The following is a 10,211-nucleotide window of genomic DNA, read 5'->3' on the forward strand; positions in this document are numbered from 1 at the left end:
TTGAAGGACCCAAAGTGGGAGTGGTCTGTAAGTGTGTGTGTATTGTGCAGTGACAGATAAAAGAACTTGTATCTGAGGACCTAGAGAGACCCAAAGGAACAGAAAAATCTGCACACACAGAGGGTGACATGTACGATTGATCCTCATGCAGTCTCTGCAATGTTTTCCATAGCTGTAATGCCCATATTTTTATTCTTAAAAGCCTTTGAATCTTGATAAAGGGCTTATTCCTAAAAGTTTTGAGCTATAATGTTATACACACCTGGTAGGTAGACTTGGGGATACAGTGAAATCCCTTTAGCTAATTTCCTTACCACACTGCATAATGGTAATACTAAGTTATTATCATATTACCATTTATCAAGTATTTGGCATTTAGCACACTCTATTTCCAATTCTTAGAAATGGCAAAGATTTTATCACCCTTATTTTACAGGTAAAATAACTACTTAACCACGGAGAGGTTAAGTAGTTTTCCAATAGACACATGACTGATTATAAGTGGAACTGGTGTTTGAACCCAGAATGTGTTGGCTCTGTGATGGGAGAGAAGAGAAAAGAGATAAGAAGTTGGAGGAAGAGGGGAGGAGGGGGAGTTGCAGCATAAAACAAAACCATCAGCCCTTGGGAGTTGGGTGTTGTTGACCCCAGCTGTCCTTCCAGCCTCAGTTGACCTCTGTGAGTGAGGCACACTGTCCTTGTGTGGAGGGCCCCAGTGTATACATCCAGGGGGGCTCAGGGATGGGAGGTCTCCGTGGGAGAGGACTTGGGTCATCCTTGGGCTTTTTGGCAATGGAGACATCTGCAGATCCAGCAGGGGGTTATTCAGGGCTAACTCAGGAATTTAAAATCTCTGCAAGCTTCTGGGGCTGGTCACTGGGATTCACACTCCCCCAAGCATCTCTCTATGCCAAGGTCAGGGCACAGAATCAAGCTGTCTCTCTACTTGTTCCTCCCTTGCCCTGGGCTTAGCCCAACGCACCCACAGTTGGCACCTTGCCAGCAGGGAGCAATGCCTTCTGGGGGAGCCAGGTCCTCAGGCCTCAGGCCACAGTCTAGGCTCGGGAGGCTGTGGGAGGCCCCCCAGGGGTGTGAGGGCAGCCCAGGCTATAAGTCCCAGGCCTGGGCATGGGCACAGAGCCAGCGAGCTCACTTAGCGAGCAGTGGACAGGGAGGGCCAACTGCTTGAGGAAAGACCTCAGGCAGCCTCCAGACCTTGGCAGGGAGGAGGCTGTGCCTAGAGGCTTCATCCAAACACAGTTTGTTTCATGGAGTCACCAAATTTCTGAGTCTCCACATCCTTATGAAACCACGTGATTGTGTCACAAAAGCCCCATCCATAAAGCTAAGCCCCAGGCCAGATCTACTCCTCATTCTGCTGATGTGTGAATTTAAAAATATCTCTTGACACCTGAAAAATGGAAAGAACACTTTATAATCTAATAAAGGTCAGAAGATAGAAGTCATGTGAGATAGAAGTCACGTATTTGAGCTGTTAATTCAGACAGTCTCATTCACTTCTTGGGTATGTGACCTTGGATGAGTTACTTAATCTCAGTTTCCTAGTCTGCAAAATGGAAATAATGAAATGCATACTCTATAGAACAGTTGTGAGGATAAATGAGAACATGAATATAAACAGATTTGGCCCCTGGCACTTCAGTGCTCAATAACTGTGAGCTTTAAAAAGTACTATTAATTTAACTTCCTGGAAACAAAATAAAACCACAGGAATGGTAATGTTCTTGGGACACTGTATATTACTGTGAGGAATTATGAGTCCCTATATACAAGGAGGTAAATGAAATTCAGAAATGTTACCAGATTTGGCCAAGCTGCATAGCCAGGCATCACTGGTTTGGGAAATGAGCTCACATCAGAGATTATATTAAAATGGCTCCCCAGCTGACCTTTTTACTAAAGGAAAGTTTATTTGCTGGGGAGGGAGGATGGCAGGTGGAAGAGGTCAGGAAAGGGAGGGATGCTCTCGATGAGGCCATTCCATGACCGTGTTGGTGCGGTTAGAGCTTACAGGAGGATGAGGCCTCCAGAATGTACCTTTGCCAGGCACCCAGTAGCCGACCCTTGCACAAGGCCACCGCCTAAGGGAAGAAGGACTGCTACAAATAGGGAGGAGTTAGTTTTCCAGATTGGGACTGTATCCCAGCCAGTGGAGGCTAGTGGGAAGAGCAACTGCACTGAAGGCAGAGAATCCTAAATTCAAATCCTCTCTTAGCCACTTCCTCACTGACCTTGGACAGCTTAACCTCTTCGAACCTCTGTTTCCCCAGGCTTTAAAGTTGTAGATAATAAATGCCTGTGTCTCTGATTTTTTGTTAAGGATTAAAAGAAGTAAGTAGTAGGTGCCTTCCTTCTCCTCCCGATTCACCTCAGTGAAATAGGCTAGTGGACAGATCTTGGCAAATAAGAGAGCTCTCCCCCATTGTTAATGGCCTGATGGCTGAGTACTAGATACTGGGAGACAACGGGGTCAACTTCAGTCCCCGTGAAGATGGCAGAGTGAACAGAGGCAAGAAGCCCTGCCCCCTCAACGTTAGAAATACCAAGCTAAATATTATTTTTAATTTTTCACAAAATGTATTGGCTGAAAATCTCCCGTTGCCAGGAGTGAAGAGAGAAGACGAAATTCTTTAGATATAGCACTTCTCACAGGGGGAGGGGAATTGCAGGCTTGGGTCTGCCTGAGGAACTGTGGAAGCCATGGCTGCCCAGAACAACGATGTCAGGACTGTGTAAAATCCTCAGTCAACAGAGGGTCATTTTGTCTGGCGTGCTACTCTGACAGAAGCAGGAAAGTAGACTGTAGAGGATTGATCCTGAAATAGCCAGAAAATTCCTTTACCCAGAATTCCACACTCTGCTGTTTTCATTTAATCGAGGTTTTACCATGTATATCAGGAAATGATTGTGCTGACTTTTCCTTTTATCCATAATCACACAGCATGTTTCGCCATTTTTCTTTTCTGTATTTCTCAGCTCCTTTGGAAAGGAATAAGAGACCCGCCCCAGGCAAGAAAGCAATAATCTGACTATGGTTTTAAGGGACCATGAGGTTCTTTCCAGTGCACCATTTAAAACTATTTACAGGAAGAAGAACAGAGACTAGGACATTTGGGATGGAGGGCATAAGTGAGAGTCAGAGAGGGAAGGTGGAAGGGGGTAGATGGCAGTTTGGTGTGGAGGGAGGGTTGTTCAAAAGAGGGAAAGGCCTGGGGTTCAAGTGAGCAGAGGACACTACAAAGGGCTCCATTTGAGCCACACTGGATTTGCCAGTCCTCACAGGATCTGAGGACAGAATGATGTGATCTGAGCCCTGAAGGGAAGAGAATTAGAGTTAGCAAAAAGCTCTGTAGCTGCCCAGGAAATGGATGATTATTAGGGCCATGTGGGTTTAAGATGCTAAAGAAAGACTCACTCAGAATATATTCCTACAGAGGAGAAGACGGCAAATGCTTTCTTATAAAAGAACATTGCTTTTAGATTCATAAAAATGCCCCCAGTTTAAATCTCCAGCTGGTAAAAAGTTTCCGACTCATTGATGTGAGAGTAGAATAATGAAAGTAAAATAAAATACAGCTGTACCATTTACTAGTGGCATGGCACAGGGATGTCACTTCTTTTTTTCGGAACCCAAGTTTCTTTACCTATAAAATGGGAATGATAATAGTACCTACTTCATTAGGAACATTGTGAGAATTAAATGAAATAATGCATTTAAGTGTCTATTAAGTACAGTGATGGTTCATCATAAGCCCTGTGAATGGCTGTGGTTTGGGCAGGGCTGTTTTCCCAAGATGCCCATCAGCAGTCCTGGGACCTTAGATGACTTTACTTTGCAAGTCTGAGTTTGTAGGTATAGTGGTCAAGTGTATAAGAGCTATAGTTTAGACAGTTTGGGATTGGATCCCAAGTCTGCCATTTTCCAAAGGAGTGAGTTGGGACATATTATGTATCCTCAATGAGCCTCATTTTTTTTTTATATACAAAATGGGGGTGATGACAGTACCTACCTTAGCAAACTCTCAAAAGGTGGTTACTATTGTTAGTATTACAAAGGCAAGGTCCTTCTGCTTGGATTTCCCTCAGTGGCCTATAAAGAGAATAATCACCATATTCACTGCAGGGATTTTGCACTCGGTAGGTCAGCGGCCAGCAGGCAGCAAGCAGACTACAAACAGTGACAAAAGGTATAGAACCTCTCATCTGTACAGATTTGATTCATCACAAATTTACCAGGTCAAGAATTCCAGATAAAGTTTTTCAGCCTTCACCTGCAGACCATGAAAAATATGGTGGGGATACAAAGCACCTTCATAAACTGCATATTGTTACCAGAATAAAGACTAGGAAAAGACAACCATTTGGGAAAAAGGTTACAATAAAGATGCTTGGATTAGAAAAAGCACCTACTCCTCAAGTTCACAAGAATATCCCTTCAGTGAAGGCAAAAAAGAAAGTGGTTAAACATTTGATAAGAATCAAGTCCCTGTTGAGGTGATGGATTCATGGGTGTATACATATGTCAAACTTAGTACCATATGCTTTTCAAATGTGTGCATTTTGTTGTATGTCTATTATACCTCAATAAAGCTGTTAGAAACAAACAAACAAAAAAAGAATCAAGTCCCTGAAGCTGCCCCAAGGACTTCCAGCAAAGGAGGACATGCGTAACGCCTGCCTCATGAACACTGGAGAATTAGTAGTGCATGGCATCTAAACCCTGTGGACCAGGGAGCAAAGCAATTAAATCCTAATGCCAGAGCATTTCAGATTAAAAAATGCAAATCATCTTTATTTAAAGATGGTGAGAAAGTGTTTCTATTAAAATATATTTTTAATCCAAAAAAAAAAAAAAAAAAGGCAAGTTCCCTATTGGTTTACCTTCCCTTTGCAGATCTGAGCTCTTGATGTACTCTAGGTCAGACCCAAGGGGTTGTCCTTTTCTTACTGTCATTTGTACCTTTCCTCCATCCATTATGAAAGAAAGCACAATGAGGATCATATACCCATCAAAGCCACATCCTATACTAGGGACCCCATCTGAGCAAATTTCAGGTTCTAATATTCAAATGACACTGCCACAGCTGCTGCCTCTGAATCACCACACAATCCCTCATCATTACAGGGACAGCCCAAATATTGGCAGAAGAAATCAGAATTAATATTATTAGGGCCAACAAGAAGAAGGAAGCCCGAAATTACCTAAGGGTAAAAATCAGCCTGCAGTAAACAATCCTAGCTAACTGTCCAGAAAGAGAAACTTCCATCTCCATGCCCACTTCTCCTATCCCTTTCGAAATCTGTTTCAGAATGACAGAGACAAAAATGTAGATTAGAACTCAAATAAGTGGCAAGTGAGTCAAAATATTTAAAGGGAAGGAATCTCTGATTCATGTGCCTTTGATTGCAGCTTGTAATTGCTCCTTTCATGTTTAATGGGCTTCCCTGGGCAAGGCTGGGAAACTATGCAACAGCCACATTCTGGGTCTCCCTGGTGTCTTGTGCCTGTGCTGTACCAGGGTCCAGCCTCATCCATGGGGCATCAGAGGCAGAGGAAGAAGCATGAGAATGTTGGCGGGAATGTGTGGAATGTAGGACTATTAAAGCCTGGGAACAGGGAAGTTCAGAACCCAGATGGTAAGGGAGGACAGACCTGGTATCAGCTTAGACAAGTGATGGACCTCTCTAAGGCCAAGGCTCCCCACTTATGAAATCTCATGGGGCTCTTGATAGCATTAAATTAGAGCATGGATATAAACCATCTATCACAGGGCCTGCCACACAGCAAGTGCTCTGTGACTTACTTATTCAACATGTGTTCAGCCAACAAATAAATAGTGCCTGATAATTTGAATAGAAATCTCAGGCCCAGAGGAGGCAGATGCCTGCCCAAGGTTACTCACACAGTCATTAGAACTCAGGCCTCCAACTCCCAGGCCAGTGCTCTTTCCCTGACCAGAGCAGTCGAGTCTCAATCATTCCTCCAACTCTTGGCTGGCCTAGTCCCAGGGAATCAAGCCTGCCCTGTTTTGGAGGCATTCACCAACAGAGCATGATTTAGGGGGCACTTTGAGACCCCCGAAGTGCCCCAGGAGGCCTCCCTAATGGATTTTCCTCCCTTCTGATCTGAAGTTCCCCATTGTATCTGGGTTAGGCAACGGAGCAGAAAGGGACTAACAATTCCTCAATTTCGTTATGTTTCAAATACTATTCTTGGCATGTTAAACATATCTTCTTGTTTATTCCTCATAATACCTCTGTGAGGTATTTTTGTCCCCGGTCTGCAGGTGAAAAAACTGAGGCCCAGAGATGCTATGTGACTATTTGGGTCAAATTGCATCTTCCCCCAAAACATACATGTTGAAGTCCTAACTCCCATTATCCCTGAATGTGACCTTATTTGGAAAGCGTCATTGGGAATGTAATCAGGTAAGTAAGATGAGGTCATCAGAGTGGGCCCTAATCCAATATGACTGGTATCCTTATAAAAAGGGGAAGTTTGGACATAGAGTCATGCCCAAAGGGAAAGCACCACGTAAAGATGAAGGCAGAGAGTGGGGTGAAGCATCTACAAGCCAAGGAATGCCAAAGATTGCCAGCAAACCACCAGAAGCTGGGGGAGAGGCATAGAACAGATTCTTCCTCACAGCCCTCAGAAAGAACCAACTCTCCAACACCTTGATCTCAGACTTCTAGCCTCCAGAACTGTGACATAATAAAGTTCTGTTGTTTAAGCCACTGGTTTGTGATACGTTGTTATAGTAGCTGTGGCAAATTAGTGACTGTGGATCCACACATGACCACTTGGTTGGTCAAGTCAGAAACGTGGGAGTCATTAATGATTCCTTACCTTCCCTTACCCTCCAATCTGGTCCATCACCAAATCCTACTGATGCTTTTCCTCCTTAATATTTCTGATTCATCACCTCTTTCCATCTCCATTGCCATTTCTGTCCTTCAAGCTACCATCATCTCTCAGCTGGATCATCATAACCACTTTGTATCAGGTTTCCTTAACTCTTGCCCTATCCCAACTCAAATCCATGTTCCTCGAAATAGCCAGGGCAGTCTTCATCAAATAAATCATACCTCATCACTACTGTACTTAAAAATATTGCAATGGCTCCCCAGGCCTCCTGGGGTACAACCTGAACTTTTTCCTAGGCCAGCAATCCTAGTCCTTATCCCAGTCCTACCTCATCTCATCCTTGATCTCTGTGTTTCATCCAGATGCACTTACTTTTAGTTATTCTCGTTCATCAGACTTGACCATCTCATGGTCTTTGCATGTGCTGGTCCTTATGCTTGAAATGCTCCCCACCCACGCAGCACCTGCACTTTCCATCCTGCTGACTGCAATGTAGCCTTTAGCTTTCAACCTGCATGACTCCTCAAAGACTTTTCCCTGAGCACCATCTCCCTCTAAATTACTTCTACCTTGTTATTTCTCTGACTAGGCATCATGTTCTTTTTCTTCAAAGATTTTTCTATAATCTATATCTATGTATTATTTAACATATATACTTCCCAAGAAGACTTTATAAGAATAGAGACCTCGTGTTTTGTACACCATTGTCTCCCTAGTGCCTAATATGCAATACCTGGAATATTGTTGGTGCTCAATAAATATTTCTTGAATGAATGAATGAAAGTCAGCATTGGCATTCAAAGTGGGTTCAATATGACTCTGATGTTCTTCCAAACCAGAGCATGCAGACAATTGCCTCTTGAAGGTTAAAGTTAAATCATTATATAATTTCTGCTTCCAGTTATGATGGACTGCCTTGATTTAGACCAACCCTCCCATTAATCTTAATTAAAATAGCTGTAAAAGCTAGATTAAATTCAAAGACAAAAGAAAAAGTCTGTTTGATGGCATCAGAGAACAACCACGGCAGCCAGGACTTGAGGGCACAAGATTCCAGGGGACAGAGACTCTAAGAGAAGTGAGCCTGATATTCTGCTCTGCTTTTTACCTTAAGGAATTTGTTGCATCCTAAACTGGGTGGGAGTGAAAGGTCAAGAAACCAAGCAGGAGGCGGCTGGTCAGAAGCTAAAAAACTAACTCATACAGAGGTGGAGAGACAAAGGTGAAGTTCATAGACGTTAGAATGAGGAGCCCTACTAAACACTCTGAGCTTCCAGTTAAGACCAAGTGTAAAGACAGATTGACAAACTGGAAGTAGACTAACCCCTACTAACTCTCAGTTGAGACCCATCTCCATTCCTGATTGGATAGGCGGGATCTGTTCTTCCTCTCACTGCTGGCCAGAAGAAAATAAGTTTTCTCTGGAGAAAGATGACATCATCTAAAACCGCCACAATTTCTCATACACCAAGTCCCACATTTTCCTCATTGCAGCCCTAAGAAGTCTGTCATCTTCAAAGAAGACAACATGAATTCCACGTAATTCTGAATCCCCTTGGACAGGCCCAGGCAGATGCCAAGGGCAGAGCACAGGGTGAAGAGAAGGATACTGGGTAGCTAGACAAAGCTGACGATTTGAAATTAACAGAGAGCTCAGCTGCCTGGAATTTCACTTTGAAAACAGAAATCTGTCTACTGTGCAGCCAGCACGTGGACATATGGAGACGCAATGCAAAGAGCACGCAAAGCAAATATCAGCAAAGGAATTCCCTTTCAACCAGAAATGAAATTGGCTTCAGTTATTAGAATAATGTGATACTACAGATGGAAAGACCCTTAAAATTTGTCTAAGCCAAACCCTCAAACCTTTCACTTGCATTGACTGAGGCGTTGAGATGGGAAATTATCTTCCTATGTCCGCACAAAAAATTGAGCTGGTTCTTGGACACAGATGGCTGGGCTCCACGTCCAGCCGGACTTCCTCCTTGGTTCACTGCCTCAGTGAAGCTCCAAGCTCAGACATCTCTAGCCAGCAGCCCATCAACACTGCAAACAACTTCAACAAGACTATAAATGTCATGTTAGACATCAGATGATAAATGTGACTTCTCCCCAGGAAAGAGAGCCCAAATGGGAGAAGACAATGGGATTCCCATGGAATTAAATTCTTCCTCTCCCCAAGGACACCACAACAATTTCCCATTTGTAGCGTTGTCCTAATAAATACACAGGAAGTTATAATTCACTGCTATTAGTTAAAGTAGTCATGTTGTTCTCACTTGTATAAAGTCACATTGGGCAGGATGTTTCCATCAGGTAAGCAGCTGGGCCTTTAAAAAACACAAAGCTGGCGCTTCCATCTGTGCTGTTACCTTGAAAATAGGGATGGAGCCTCAGAGTTTGGGAAAAGGGCAGCAAACGAGGTGACAGGAGGGCCAGGTTCTAGTCCTTGTTTTCGTTTCTGGTCTGGATGCTTTGGGCAGATCTCTATTTTTTTTTTTTTTTTTTTTTTTGTTATACGGGCCTCTCACTGTTGTGGCCTCTCCCTTTGTGGAGCACAGGCTCCGGACGCACAGGCTCAGCGGCCATGGCTCACGGGCCCAGCCGCTCCGCGGCATGTGGGATCTTCCTGGACCGGGGCACGAACCCGTGTCCCCTGCATTGGCAGGCGGATTCTCAACCACTGTGCCACCAGGGAAGCCCTGCACAGATCTCTTAAACTCAAAATAATATGAACTCCTTGTTGAGCTCTGTGCTAAGAGCTGATAAGCTTTGTCTCCTGCAACCTTCTAAGGTAGTGGCCAAGGAAATGGAGGCTCAAAGGGCTTTTGACTTGAGTAGGGCCCATTGGAACAGTTATGACAGCTGGGATTCTAACTCAATTACAGGGCATTTGGCTCTAGAACCACAATCTTTTTTGTTGTGTTATGTTTGTTTGTTTTTACCAATGTCTTGTTGCCTTAGCTTCCTCAACTGCATGCAACACCAGTGGCACTGAAGCCGCCATCTCTCAGACATCTAAATAACCTCAACTCAAACATCTCCCCGTCCACTGCCTGTGGCAGATCTCAATTTCTCCAAATCCTCAAGGGCATCCCTTATCATGGGCATTTTTGACTTTGGATCTGCAAGTCCTGTCTCTGTCCATCCCATACCAACATTCCCAGATGAGAAACTCAGGTCCCATGCATCCAAAAAAGAAAAAAAAGGAAAGTGCAGCTAGGAGTCCATGGGTGTAGTGAGTTTAAGAACAACATGAGAGGGCTTCCCTGGTGGCGCAGTGGTTGAGAGTCCGCCTGCCGATGCAGGGGACGCGGGTTCA

General features: G+C 44.0%; 1 pseudogene; it reads left to right on the forward strand.

Annotated features, from left to right (window-relative positions):
* The first annotated feature begins 4,017 nt into the window (after window positions 1-4,017).
* LOC102989325 (39S ribosomal protein L30, mitochondrial-like) overlaps window positions 4,018-10,211 on the forward strand; it is a 192,655-nt pseudogene continuing 186,461 nt past the window's right edge.

The sequence above is a fragment of the Physeter macrocephalus genome, chromosome 8, assembly GCF_002837175.3.
Source record: "Physeter macrocephalus isolate SW-GA chromosome 8, ASM283717v5, whole genome shotgun sequence".
Lineage (NCBI taxonomy): Eukaryota > Metazoa > Chordata > Mammalia > Artiodactyla > Physeteridae > Physeter > Physeter macrocephalus.